Source organism: Schistocerca gregaria, chromosome 3, assembly GCF_023897955.1.
Source record: "Schistocerca gregaria isolate iqSchGreg1 chromosome 3, iqSchGreg1.2, whole genome shotgun sequence".
Taxonomy (NCBI): Eukaryota; Metazoa; Arthropoda; class Insecta; order Orthoptera; family Acrididae; genus Schistocerca; species Schistocerca gregaria.
Genome location: NC_064922.1, coordinates 397931893 through 397946386, shown reverse-complemented (window position 1 = coordinate 397946386; position 14494 = coordinate 397931893).

Genomic DNA, 14494 nt, shown 5'->3' with positions numbered 1-14494 from the left:
CATCATGGAGAGTGACTGTTTATCTTCGTCAAATATTGTTGTAATATCTCCAAGAGCTCAGGTTTGAGAACATGGTATATGAAACGTCTTCATTTGTCTCGGAGGAGTAAATGAACCATACAGCAAGTTCACACTTCTTTCGCAGCTTTATTTACTGATGTTTCCATGAGGGAATACTGTTTGAGGGGGAGGCAAAATGACTTTATGTAAAATTATTCACCAGCAGATTTAATAAATTCACGAAACTTTATTATTTACCACTACCACCCACTTCGTATGAACAAGGTTACAATGAACATGTAATAAAATCATTGTTCATTCGTGATGATTCTTACTGGAGGAAACATTGCAGAGGAGAAACCAGCTTACGAATATTATGAGCAGGTGAGGAAGAATATAACTAGATACACGGGCAAAGGGAAGATAATCTTGCATTCAGCTTCCGCCTGATTCACACTCGATTCGAAATAAGCATGAACTACTAGATTTCTCCACCATAGCTACTGTGTGGGCTGACTGAGGAGTCCACCAGTGCGAACCAACGACTTTCTAGCAACACGCGGCTACGAAGTTATACACGTAATAGTGCTTCAGGTACAAAATACACTCCCGTACCCACGTAACAGTAGCCTTTAAACTCGAATGATTGTTGCGAACTGTGTACTCGCGTGGACAACTGCACATCTACACTCCTGGAAATGGAAAAAAGAACACATTGACACAGGTGGGTCAGACCCACCATACTTGCTCCGGACACTGCGAGAGGGCTGTACAAGCAATGATCACACGCACAGCACAGCGGACACACCAGGAACCGCGGTGTTGGCCGTCGAATGGCGCTAGCTGCGCAGCATTTGTGCACCGCCGCCGTCAGTGTCAGCCAGTTTGCCGTGGCATACGGAGCTCCATCGCAGTCTTTAACACTGGTAGCGTGCCATGACAGCGTGGACGTGAACCGTATGTGCAGTTGACGGACTTTGAGCGAGGGCGTATAGTGGGCATGCGGGGGGGCCGGGTGGACGTACTGCCGAATTGCTCAACACGTGGGGCGTGAGGTCTCCACAGTACATCGATGTTGTCGCCAGTGGTCGGCGGAAGGTGCCTGTGCCCGTCGACCTGGGACCGGACCGCAGCGACGCACGGATGCACACCAAGACCGTAGGATCCTACGCAGTGCGGTAGGGGATCGCACCGCCACTTCCCAGCAAATTAGGGACACTGTTGCTCCTGGGATATCGGCGAGGACCATTCGCAACCGTCTCCATGAAGCTGGGCTACGGTCCCGCACACCGTTAGGCCGTCTTCCGCTCACGCCCCAACATCGTGCAGCCCGCCTCCAGTGGTGTCGCGACAGGCGTGAATGGAGGGACGAATGGAGACGTGTCGTCTTCAGCGATGAGAGTCGCTTCTGCCTTGGTGCCAATGATGGTCGTATGAGTGTTTGGTGCCGTGCAGGTGAGCGCCACAATCAGGACTGCATACGACCGAGGCACACACGGCCAACACCCGGCATCATCGTGTGGGGAGCGACCTCCTACACTGGCCGTACACCACTGGTGATCGTCGAGGGGACACTGAATAGTGCATGGTACATCCAAACCGTCATCGAACCCATCGTTCTACCATTCCTAGACCGGCAAGGGAACTTGCTGTTCCAACAGGACAATGCACGTCCGCATGTATCCCGTGAGACCCAACGTGCTGTAGAAGGTGTAAGTCAACTACCCTGGCCAGCAAGATCTCCGGATCTGTCCCCCATTGAGCATGTTTGGGACTGGATGAAGCGTCGTCTCACGCGGTCTGCATGTCCAGCACGAACGCTGGTCCAACTGAGGCGCCAGGTGGAAATGGCATGGCAAGCCGTTCCACAGGACTACATCCAGCATCTCTACGATCGTCTCCATGGGAGAATAGCAGCCTGCATTGCTGCGAAAGGTGGATATACATTGTACTAGTGCCGACATTGTGCATGCTCTGTTGCCTGTGTCTATGTGCCTGTGGTTCTGTCAGTGTGATCATGTAATGTATCTGACCCCAGGAATGTGTCAATAAAGTTTCCCCTTCCTGGGACAATGGATTCACGGTGTTCTTATTTCAATTTCCAGGAGTGTATTACAATGCTCCTGACATGGTTCACAAGCCTGAGGTAAAAATCATTCGAAGAAACCGCAAAATAATCTGTTAGAGGAACAACTTTTGTTAGTATTAAGGTGATAAACGATTATCAAGAAAACCTGGCACATGGTTACTGAGATGCGAGACCACTGCTAAGCGCACATTGTGACCTACATTACGAACAAATTGTCTAAACGTTTCGCTCACAAAGAATTAAATCTAGTCAATGAAATAAAACACTTCCTGACGTTAAATAAACAGAATACACTGAAATTCTCCCTCTTAAAAAATCTTGATCTCAATAACCGAAATATGAACGTTCCCTCAACAGTCGTTGCAGACAGACAAACTCATTGACTTTAGCTCACTTGAGATTTTCTGTGGGACTGGAGAGGAGGGGCAAAGGAAACTGATCCATGTGTGAATTAAATAATATGCACTCACACAATGCGTATCCCCTTCATGAGACATAAGGACGTGGAAAAAAATCATCTGTGGTTTTTGTCCCTGAAGGTTATGCTTGAGTATCAGTTAGCGTGAGCGAATTATTAATGAAAGTTGTATTCTACAGATGTCTTGCAATGTGAATGTAGTCTGTAATACTTGTTACCGTACTTTGTGAGAAGTTAGAAAGTCAGGTTACGAACTAAAGACGACGCACCACGCCAATTGTCGTCACCCCGTCAGAATAATGGGATAGCAGGATTTTGAAAAATTTTACTTAAATTATAGTTATTATCTCTCTTCAGATTATATACCGGCCCTGAAATCATCTGAGGATAACGAAGTCGTCTGTACTGTAACATGGGAGAACTATACAACGCTGATACATCGCATGAAAAGTGCAGCTGACTACGTGTAACGTGAATGGTTTCCTGGAACTTCGAAACAAATTGACTACGGCAGTCGTAAGGAAAAGGCGAAATATACATTTTACTGGAGAACTATGAATCAGCTTATAAAGTTTTATTACTTGTGTAAAGCAAAATCCTGTGAAAAGAAAATCATAAACATGCAACCAATGTGCTTATCAAGTAGAAATTTCACACGCTACGGGGCAAGGAAGAAAACACCTGTGCTCCGAGCAAAGATGAAGAATGTTTCAAAACTATGCCTCCAAACTGCAGGTATATACACTAACGTAAAGAAGAAGTTTCATTCAGACACCTTATACAGTGCGGCGACAGTGGATGAAAACGGCATGGAATAATGTTTTAAAGTTTTCGAACGTTTTATTTTAATCTGACATATGGATGAATCATACAAAGCAACGTTAAGAAATGATGTTCTTTTGAACAGGCAAATTAATTAACGGTTTTTTGAATATTTTTAGTAACGTTTTACTGTTAATAATCAGTTATGGACCTCCCAAACACCGCCGTTTAACCTAGATGAGAATAATTTAAATCTAATGTGATAAGTCAAGACAAATTATGAGCTATAGCACAATTTGACTGTAAATTACTACTATACAGGAAACTAAATAAAATATTACTGGTTGAACAGTAAAAAATATTTCGTTCTACCAACGTTATGGTCGCAGAAGCGCTTTTATTGAAACTTTGTGCGTAATTTTTAAAAGCTAGGAGAATATTCTCGAATATTCTCTGTATCAAGTATGCTCAGTAAACGTACGAATTTCCTCAGCTGGAAATTTAGTATTTCATTAGCAAAGCGGCGAACTGCTTTGCGTTCCGCGAAAAAGAGAAAAATAAAGAAAGGAGAAAAAGGAGGTGGAGAGATCTCGAGTGCGGCTAATGTATTATATCCCCATCCCTTTTCAGCCGCCGCAGAATTTTCGTTGCAATTAAGTGCGAGAGCTTCTCATTATAAATTGCTTGTCTTCAGCGTATAGGAATGTAGTAAATTGTAACGGCGTAATACATTGCCCCATTACTCCATTTCTGCGTTTCGCTCTAATGAGTCCTTAATATCAATTTTAATGCTCCAGTTCTTTGCTTCCTTCGTGACCCTCTTCCTCGTCGGCAACGTTCGACTTTGGAGCTGGTGCACTCTTTGCTCTCACCTAAAGTCTCCTTATTTAGGGGCATAACAGCGCCGCTATCTCTTCATTTGGCCTCGTTAAAAAGTTGGGAATATATTTTTATTACCGGACAACCCCCCAACCCCTCCCACCATCATGCCATCGGGTCCTGCCCGGTCATGCCCTGCTGTCCCTGACGAGTTGGCCCCACCACCCTACGCCTACTCCCCCCCTCGTCCTCCCCCTCCCAAATCCCTTCCCACCTTCCACTACCACCCTTTCATCATCCTGCTGGTTCCAGCCCTTTCAACTTTCACCTTGGCAGCTTGGAGGCTGGGCGCAAAACGTGACTTTGTAGACGCTCTTGAGACACTCGCTGACAACAGCAGGTAGTAGATGGTTCAAATGCACTGAACACTATGGAACTTAACTTCTGAGGTCGTCAGTCTCCCAGAACTTAGAACTACTTAAACCGAACTAACCTGCCCGAGGCAGGATACGAACCTGAAAGCGTAGAGGTTGCGCGGTTCCAGACTGAAGCGCCTAGAACCACTCGGCCACAACGGCCGGCAGCTGGTAGCATATTGTAACTGTACCGTGTGCAAGAGCACTGTACTTCGAGAAAACGCAGCACTTTCACTTACTTGCCACCTTTTGCACCGCATGATGACACTGTTCGACTTACTTTCCCCCTTCTAAAAACAACTTTCCACTGCGCCATAGACCGTGCATTATGAACAATTCCTCTATCGTGTTGAAGATGCAATCGCCAAGGCCGAATTGCTCTTCAATAGTGGGGAGCAAGAAGGTGCTTAAAACATCAATATAGGCCTGTGCTGTGACAGTGCCACGCAATACAGAAATGGGTGCAAGCCCCCACCATGAAAAACACGACCACACCATAAAACCATCGCCTCCGACTTTTACTGTTGGCACTACACACGCTGGCATTGTGTACCGTGATTCGTCAATCCATACAACGTTTTTTCACCGTTCAATCGTCCAATATTTACGCCCCTATACACATCAAGCGAGGGGCCGTTTGGCATGTTACCGGCGTGATATGTGGCTTATGAGCAGACGCTCGACCATGAAATCCAAGTTTTCTCAACTCCCGCCTGTCACAGTACTTGCAGTGGATCCTGATGCAGTTTGGAATTCCTGTGTTGTTGTCTCGACAGATGTCTGCCTATTACACATTACGACCCTCGTCAAATGACGTACCACAGGGTTATGTACTGGCGTATAATTATTTCCTGAAGATAAGTATAATGAACGCTCCACGAAGTATTTATTCTTTGCCATTCGTCATTTTCAATTCACTCTTGATGTAGGAATACCACATTGGTTTGTTTTGGATGGATGTAAGTTCCCATCGAGTTTTGTCTGAAAAGACATCAGTTTCTGTACTAAGTCGTAGGCAAAACTGTCGAATGAAACTGTAAGAAGCAAGCGTGTGTGACACTCCCGTCTGCTGGTCGTACAAGGGACCAATTTGTCTCACTTATACGACTGAGCGCACAAGGATACCAAACTTCGAGACAGGTAAACCAAAAACGATTAAGTGTACCCTCAGCAAACGAGTAGTTCGACACATTTAGCGTCACACTGTCAGTACAGTAAGAACTTCACCACAGGCTCCTCAGTCTAAATTACTCACAAGTGAAGTCGGTCTCAGGACAGGTCCCAAACACGAACCACACATGCCAGGGCATCGACCAGAAGTTCCTACCAGACCGACGTCCAGCACCTGAGTTCTATGCACGTCAGAAAAAAAAACCCTTTCGCGCAAAGTGCACGAACAGCACCGCCTTTACGCCATGTTGAGCCACTCATAGGGCTCTAGAGGTGCTAATTCTCCTCTCCCACACGACAGCACAAACTCCTGTCGAAACCAGGTCAAGAGATAAGAAACCTGCGTCTCTGAAAAAAAAAAAAAAAAGAAACAGCCTATTACTGGGTTTTTAAGTTTTCGTGGAGGGGTAAGATGCTTTCCACTGAAGTCGTGTCGCTTCCCACGCCAACAAGCAAACAAATATGATCTTAAAGATCTTTATCCATATCTCCTATGCCTTGGGGCTGGTTAGTCCTAGCTGCGAGGTGTGATAAAGATTGTATCTCTAAACGTTTCTCAGAAGCTGCACTTTCTTATACAAACAAAGTGGCTGATGGAAGTGGGTCGAAGGTCGATTTGCAGTACCAGCGAACAGGAAAACTTGTGTATTTTTATTTAGCACGGCTCTACACACTATGCCCGATCTACAACTCCACTGTGTAGATGCCACCCTTCAGTCCATCTCTCCCAGGCCAGCCTTTGGCTGGGGCCAATGAAGGTACTGTAGCATTGTTCTGCTGGAGACCTGTCTCAATGTGCAGCTGCCCTGTCTGCACTGTACAGCTGTGGGCCTGTCTGGCAAGATTTACTGAGGGATGGACTCGTCGCCAATTGCTTCCAACTCCCAACATGTTTCTATAAGCTAAGAACCATAAAAATACCTCATGCTTTTAGCGCCTTACCAGGCTCCATCATCATCCGCTCAGGCCGTTAACTTTGTAGAGTCTCACCCAAGGTGTGACAGGTTGTAACCAAATCTTTAATAATTTTCCATGTATGAGAAATAGGTGAAAGAGTATTTTGTCCTCTATCACAGTGATCTAGTATATCAAGTTTATTCTGGATGAAGCACATATTTTTGCTCCATAGTGTTGTCTCTGGTGCAAAAGTGTTTCTTTTCAATGGACTGAAGGAACTGAACAATCGTTTCAAAGGTTGGAAAATGCATTGCCTAATAGCCGATGTATTCTTCATTTTGATCCGCAAAAAACCATTGATGCTTGCAGTGGATGCATCATCACATGGGATACGCGCATTTTTATTTCATTAGATTGCAAACACTGGAAGCATTATAGTTTTCCTGTATCCGACGTTGAACAAGTACCAAGTCTTTAATTGGAAAAGGGAGCCTTACCCATCATCTCCAGTGTTACAAAATTGCATCAATATCAGCATGGTAGAAAAACTTTTCTCTTGACGGTTCATAAGCTGTTGTTTGCTCTTTTTCATCAGAAAAAAGAGTTACCTGTTCATACAACACAGAAGGTGTAACGTTGGTCAATATTGCTTTCAAATTTCCAGGCATTAAGTTCTGTGTCGCCCTACGCGTAGCATAGTAACAAAGGTACTCTGTCTCTCTGACCTATGAAACATGATCCAAAATTCGATGTATCCGAAGCTTCTTGTCTTCAAATAGATCCCACTGATTCACAAGCACTGCAAGCTTTCCTTACGGAATGTCGATGGGTTCTGTCACTGTGACTGTTATAGTATTACATTACGAAGGGTTGGCTTCGTGATCTGTAATCAATTTCAGTTGCTATAGTATGCAAAAACCATGCGCAAAGCAACAGCCTTTCTCTTCGGAATGGTGTAATTTTGTTGGACACTAACAATGAGAAATCGAGTGCCATATCCGAACGGTACCGTTCTTTCATGTATCCAATGTTGGAGCCGGACATCCCGTTGCCAATTTCAAGGGTCAAATGGCCAAACTTTGTTTTTCGCACTCAAGGTAATTGATTTTTTGTTGTTTATAATGTCAACTGCACTATACCTCGCAAGGAGACATCAGGTTTCTAATGTGAATGTATTCTGGCTGTCCCTCTTATATGACATCGATTAGTTGGACCCCCTAAAATAAACAATTAAGAGATCAATGACTTTAAGTAGCGGGGAACAAGAACCGCAATTAATACGATTTATTCCGTTAAAGTGACACATAAATTACCGAAAAGTGTTGTAATTCTAAAGTAGAACCGCAGGCCATCTGACTGAAGGGGCTGGAGAATACTATAGTTCTCGCTTATAAAAATAAAACTACTGCACTGTACAGTTATAACTTCAAGTCTGTTGCTTAGTTTTATTGATTCTGGTTTTGCAATAGGTCTATTTCAGCTGAGTTACCTTGATAAGTTTATCTGTAAATAAATGGTACATAACTTTGGTACATTATTTGTAATTTAATAGGTAACTGTTAAATGGATTACATGATTAAGCACTTTTACATACTTTAAATGGTTTTGTCATCAATGTAGTGCTTACCCTTTAATTGACTTATTGCTTTCTGTAGCTGAAAGATTGTATTCGTTATATCGGTATTTTCGTGACAGTTTATTTCAAGTATGCCGTATGGTTACACGCACTTTTGTATATCATTGCCGTTGTGTAGGTATTGATCTTTGCAACTGTTACTCTTTGTCTTTCTGTGTGTGTTATATCTACAGATATATATTTTCTTTTCTACAACTGTACATAGGTTTTACTTATTTTCTTTTATAATTGTACGTATATTTTTACATTTGGTGTTATTTAATAAATTATAATACGCGTTTTTCCTCAGACATAAATTATTTCAGTGTTCATCTACATGTCCTTATCACATTGTCATTATAATCTCCTTTGTAGACTAATTTCAGTATGCAAATAGTTAGAAAATTAGTACAATTATAAAAATAACATGTGTACATATCGCTAGTACCTATAGAAAAATAAAAAGTATAATAGTAGCAAATATCAGTACCTACATAAAAGCAATAAAAACAGATCTGTCTATACCTACCGCTGGATTATTATCTGTCAAATAAACTGTCATGAATACTCTGACATAAAGTATGTAATCTGATAATTACGTAATGTAATATGTCACATAAGTGATAGCCAGCCATTATTACTCCAAGAACACCGAAGGACGTGATTAATAAGCAAATAGATTGTGACGTAGTCACAGTTACTGCATGGGTGTCAAGACCACCAGACGTATGTAAAAATGGATAACAATGAAATCCGTGTAATAATTATCTATAAAATTAGAAATAATACGAGAAAGATATGCCGTTTACTTAAAGACAACCTGATGTTGGAAGCTCAACTAAAATAAGCCTTCTGAAAAATCCAAAAGTAACCAAACTTAGCAGCGGTTCTAGGCGCTAAAAACCGAGCGACCGCTATAGTCGCAGGTTCGAATCCTGCCTCGGGTATGGATGTGTGTGATGTCCGTAGGTTAGTTGGGTTTAAGTAGTTCTAAGTTTTAGGGTACTGATGACCTCAGAAGTTAAGTCCCATAGTGCTCAGAGACATTTGAACCATTTATTGGAATTATAATAACACAATGTCCTTAAAATGCATATACTATGTATCAGGCCCTGAAGAACGTAAACTCTTGAGAAGTCTTAGTTGTGAGGTTGTATCGTGAACGTCATTATGTACGGATGCAAGAGAAATAGTGTTGGAGAAGAGAATGCCTAGCATCTGTGGCTAGAGTTTGAAGCAAATTCGTCATCATTGCTATATAAAAGAAAGTGTTCAGAGTGGACCTTGAGGTTACAGAAAACCTGTAAAACTGACTTTCCTGTCAATACGGATCATATCACTGTCATAGTTTGAGCTCATCATGTCATTATATAGGCGGAGCCTGAATCGGCTGCTGAATCTATCATTGGCGGCACAAAAACTACTTGTGACTGTCGCTAAGTTCACGTCACCTGGAACCCTTTCCAAGACACATCCGCCCAGAGATCGACTCAGATGGTGACGAACGTCATTGAAAGAGATGGCTCCTGGTGGTCAAGCAAAGGAGAACTCCGAGAGTCGAATGCCGAGTGTCAAATGAATTCCTGCCAACTGCTCGTTGAAAGGATAACTGGTATTTCGTCCTTTTACCCCCTTGAATTTCCGCGGATTGTTTGGGATGCAGATATTCCAAGTGACGATGGGTACAAACTCTCCTTTAGAGATGCTGGTCCCCAACCCTTAAGTTTTCTTCAGGGAGTTGTTTAGTAACGTGCTTCCTACCAATTAGGGCTAAGGAAAGGTGTCTCGCTGCCTATCGCTTTCTGTGGCCAGTGAAATGGGATATCCGCATCACAGTCAAGTTGTCTGTCCAACTTACAGTCCATTTACATTACCCAACCCTGGCAGTTCTTTTATTGTAAACATTTCATTTTTGTGGACTTAACTTTCAGTGGTACCTTGCACATACAAATTGTGCCAACGTGGGCACTTCTTACATTTTTTAGCTTTTACCTGTTGCGTCCGGTGTACCCAAAAGAAACAAAGATTTTTCTTCTCATTACTGCGTTTCCTGGATATCCCTAAAAACAGAATTTCTCCTTTCACCTTTGAGTTATAATGACAGTCGCTGCTGGATGCTTAACGCTACAGGAGATCATATCTGTGTTGCCTGTGGGGTGTTCGGCGTCCACTTGCTGAAAGAAGGGAAGTCTGGTCAAGTGAGTGGCACTGATCTGCAGCCTGTCCGGCACTTCCTTCTGAGCACTACCCCCAAGGATTTTCCCCTGTCCAGCTGCGGAGCCTCGCTGCTTCCCCGATTTCCGGCAGCTTATCGCAATATCCTTCCCAATGGCTTCACACTTATACACACCACGAAAATCTAAATGAAAATGTACTTTAAGATAATTAACGACTAATAATTACGGGTACTAATACGGATACAATTTCTCAGTGCTGATTATTTATTCTTATCTAATGAGCCTTTATATTCCGATTTTATTTTTAAAGATAATGGTCGTGTATCACTTTTAACAAAGCTTTGATGGCAGAGTTATTATGTGGTCATCGTCACCCCACTTTGCTGCATCTATTTTACCCATAACAACCTCCTTCAGCTGACAACTTCGCAAATAAGTTTTGCGTGAAAGATGAACCTTTTTTATCGCTTCTTTACCTACCCTCACAACTCTTGAGTCCTACTTCATCACTCAGACAACTGACCGAGCTCATTCTATCTTTTATGGGAGAACAGGCACCCACTGACGCCACCGAAATCCAACTACGTTTTTGCGATTATTGTGATCCAGCATATACACTCCTGGAAATTGAAATAAGAACACCGTGAATTCATTGTCCCAGGAAGGGGAAATTTTATTGACGCATTCCTGGGGTCAGATACATCACATGATCACACTGACAGAACCACAGGCACATAGACACAATGTCGCCACTAGTACAGTGTATATCCACATTTCGCAGCAATGCAGGCTGCTACTCTCCCATGGAGACGATCGTAGAGATGCTGGATGTAGTCCTGTGGAACGGCTGGCCATGCCATTTCCACTTGGCGCCTCAGTTGGACCAGCGTTCGTGCTGGACGTGCAGACCGCGTGAGACGGCGCTTCATCCAGTCCCAAACATGCTCAATGGGGGACAGATCTGGAGATCTTGCTGGCCAGGGTAGTTGACTTACACTTTCTAGAGCACGTTGGGTGGCACGGGATACATGCGGACGTGCATTGTCCTGCTGGAACAGCAAGTTCCCTTGCCGGTCTAGGAATGGTAGAACGATGGGTTCGATGACGGTTTGGATGTACCGTGCACTATTCAGTGTCCCCTCGACGATAACCAGAGGTGTACGGCCAGTGTAGGAGATCGCTCCCCACACCATGATGCCGGGTGTTGGCCCTGTGTGCCTCGGTCGTATGCAGTCCTGATTGTGGCGCTCACCTGCACGGCGCCAAACACGCATACGACCATCATTGGCACCAAGGCAGAAGCGACTCTCATCGCAGAAGACAACACGTCTCCATTCGTCCCTCCATTCACGCCTGTCGCGACACCACTGGAGGCGGGCTGCACGATGTTGGGGCGTGAGCGGAAGACGGCCTAACGGTGTGCGGGACCGTAGCCCAGCTTCATGGAGACGGTTGCGAATGGTCCTCGCCGATACCCCAGGAGCAACAGTGTCCCACATTTGCTGGGAAGTGGCGGTGCGGTCCCCTACGGCACTGCGTAGGATCCTACGGTCTTGGCGTGCATCCGTGCGTCGCTGCGGTCCAGTCCCAGGTCGACGGGCACGTGCACCTTCCACCGACCACTGGCGACAACATCGATGTACTGTGGAGACCTCACGCCCCACGTGTTGAGCAATTCGGCGGTACGTCCACCCGGCCTCCCGCATGCCCACTATACGCCCTCGCTCAAAGTCCGTCAACTGCACATACGGTTCACGTCCACGCTGTCGCCGCATGCTACCAGTGTTAAAGACTGCGATGGAGCTCCGTATGCCACGGCAAACTGGCTGACACTGACGGCGGCGGTGCACAAATGCTGCGCAGCTAGCGCCATTCGACGGCCAACACCGCGGTTCCTGGTGTGTCCGCTGTGCCGTGCGTGTGATCATTGCTTGTACAGCCCTCTCGCAGTGTCCGGTACAAGTATGGTGGGTCTGACACACCGGTGTCAATGTGTTCTTTTTTCCATTTCCAGGAGTGTATATTTCCATGTTTCTGAAAAGCTAACTGCATCTCATACTCCTGCTCCTCGTGCTGCCCTTGACAGAATCAAACGACTAGGTGCACAGCTTGTCAGACGACTTTGTAACGGATTTAACTGCCCGCCACTGCAGATGCTGCCGATCACAACGTTAGTAACAGTCATCGAGCCTCCATCAGCTTCTGTAAAGCTTTCGCGTCCGATAGCGTCGCCTGTGCCACACCCACTTACGCAGTCGGGCGGACTTCCTCCTTCCAGATGTTCCCAGTGGTTCCCAAGGCGAAAGTCAGGACGCAGGTTAGTTGGTATCATCTGACATCGTGCCACAACAAGCTCCATCAGCAGCACCATGGCAGAGACCATCCCCAACTTCATCACACGGTGTCACTCCATGTGCCGCACTAGCGAAACTTTGGGATGGAGGAATGCGGTATCTGCAGTCGTTTCATTGCCCTTAGTCAACGATCACGAGCCGCTCATGTTTTCTCAGGAGAATCATTTAAATGAGCCGCCGCGTCCCTGGTTGGAAGGAATCAGCAGACCAACCCAAGTGTGGCTGCACAAGACACCAGAGGTCGCCAGACTAGCATCCGCTCACTGCCAGCGATTATGACTGCACGTGCCCTTTAAGCCGTGACATTTGGGTATGTGCGTTAGTCTTTCTCAGATTCTGACTGTCCTTATATCACGCTGAGCGTATCCACTGAGACATTAGAAACCTAGCACGGCACTATTGCTACCCCGACTAGCAGTGAATATTCTATTCTAGTGGAACAGTGTGAGACATGCGAGGCTACAGTATACAAAGTTATTTATGTTTTATAGGCCCTACTGAATATACAGAGAGTTCATTTTAATTGAAGACAATGAAGTATCTCAGAGTGGGACGTCCAGCAACACCACACTAGACCCTTCAGCCAATCCCGAGCGTGCGTGGTGGAGGCTACGTTGAAATCTTCATTGGGAATCCCAGTTGTTAGTAGCAGATTACGATTCTACGACAAAATCTACATATGATGTGTTTGAAGCATTTTTTTTTTTTTTTTTTTTTTTTTTTTTTTTTTTGTTTTCATCACACATGGAGCTTCAATCGAGGGATAGAAGTGGGTACACAATCCTAATTTACGACGTGTTGCTCAATGGCTGTTGACTATTCAACGATACATGGCACCCCGTCTATAATTTGGAGTGCAGTTGTGCCAACGGACGATTAATTTCGCAACCACAGAAGAAAGAACTGAAATGGTCCTGACTTGTGGATAGTGTAAGAGAAATATTGAGGATGCTGTTGCCTTCTATGCTGATAATTTCCCAGAGAATGCTCGCTCTTGTTCGTTGCTTTACAAGGTTGTGAAGCCCTTATGTATGATGGCAGCGTGCAGACCGGAAAAAGGAAACGAAGAAAACGTATTACAGGAGAGGTTAATGAATCAGCTTTACTAGCGGCAGTGCACCACAACCCAAGGGTAAGCACATTGTAATTACACCACGATTCCGGTATGTCCGTAGGTAGTGTTGCCACAATACTGCATCGTCGTAAGTATCATCCATGTCATGTGCCACTGCATCAGGAGCCGGGTAATGCTTTGGGAATGGGCGCATCAACAAATGCAAACGACTCTCACGCTCTTTGCCGTGGTACCTTTCACCGTTGAGCCCACATTCGCAAACCACGGCAGCGTTAACCGGCATAACATGCCTTACTGGACTGTAGACCATTCCCACTAGTTACGGCAAGTTCACCATCAACGTGCTAGGTCGGTTGACGTGTGGCGTGGGATCATGGGGAACAAACTCATTGAGCCACATTTTGTCTACGTCACGTTTAATAGACGCAAATATCTAACAATTTAGGAACAGAACTACCGATACTACTGCAGGGTGTCGCCCTGGACGTGAGAAAACATATGTTGTTTCAGCATGACGGATGACCAGCGCATTACGCAACTGAAGTACAGAGGTATTAGACTGCGTTTACATTGATCGGTGGATCGCCAATGATCCTATTTATTGGCCCACTAGATCACTGTATCTGACGGCGATGCATTTCTTTCCCTGGCGATATTTGAACCATACGGTGCACCAGCAAGTGCCAACACGCCATCAAGACA